Raw genomic sequence first — 395 nt, 5'->3', positions numbered from 1 at the left:
CCCTGGGCTGGTGGGCATTGGGTTCAAGTTCTCCCTCTGGGTGGGTGAATGCAAATCGCAGAGACCTGGACCCCCTCGGAGCTGAGCCACCCCCCAGAGCAGCCTGCCCTGGGCACCGGGGCTGTGGGGGCGAAGGCTGGGCCCACGGATGCCCCTGGGCCTTGCCAAGGGAATCCCAATCCCTGCCCCATGTGTGGCCTCGAACGTGGACCCACCCCCCCACTTGCTGGGGGGGCTGCGCTGGGGGGCCGAGATGGAAATAACCCAACCCGTCACCAGGCTGAGTCAGAGTGGGCCGGATTGGGTGTCCGGGGGCGGGCGGGCACCGTGCCAGCCGGGATGGGACGCCAGGCCTGAGCTGGGACATCGGGCGGGGGGGGGGGCCCGGGAGGGTC

This window comes from Alligator sinensis, unplaced genomic scaffold (assembly GCF_000455745.1).
Source record: "Alligator sinensis unplaced genomic scaffold, ASM45574v1 scaffold1083_1, whole genome shotgun sequence".
Classification (NCBI taxonomy): Eukaryota; Metazoa; Chordata; order Crocodylia; family Alligatoridae; genus Alligator; species Alligator sinensis.
Note: the sequence above shows the minus strand (reverse complement) of the source record.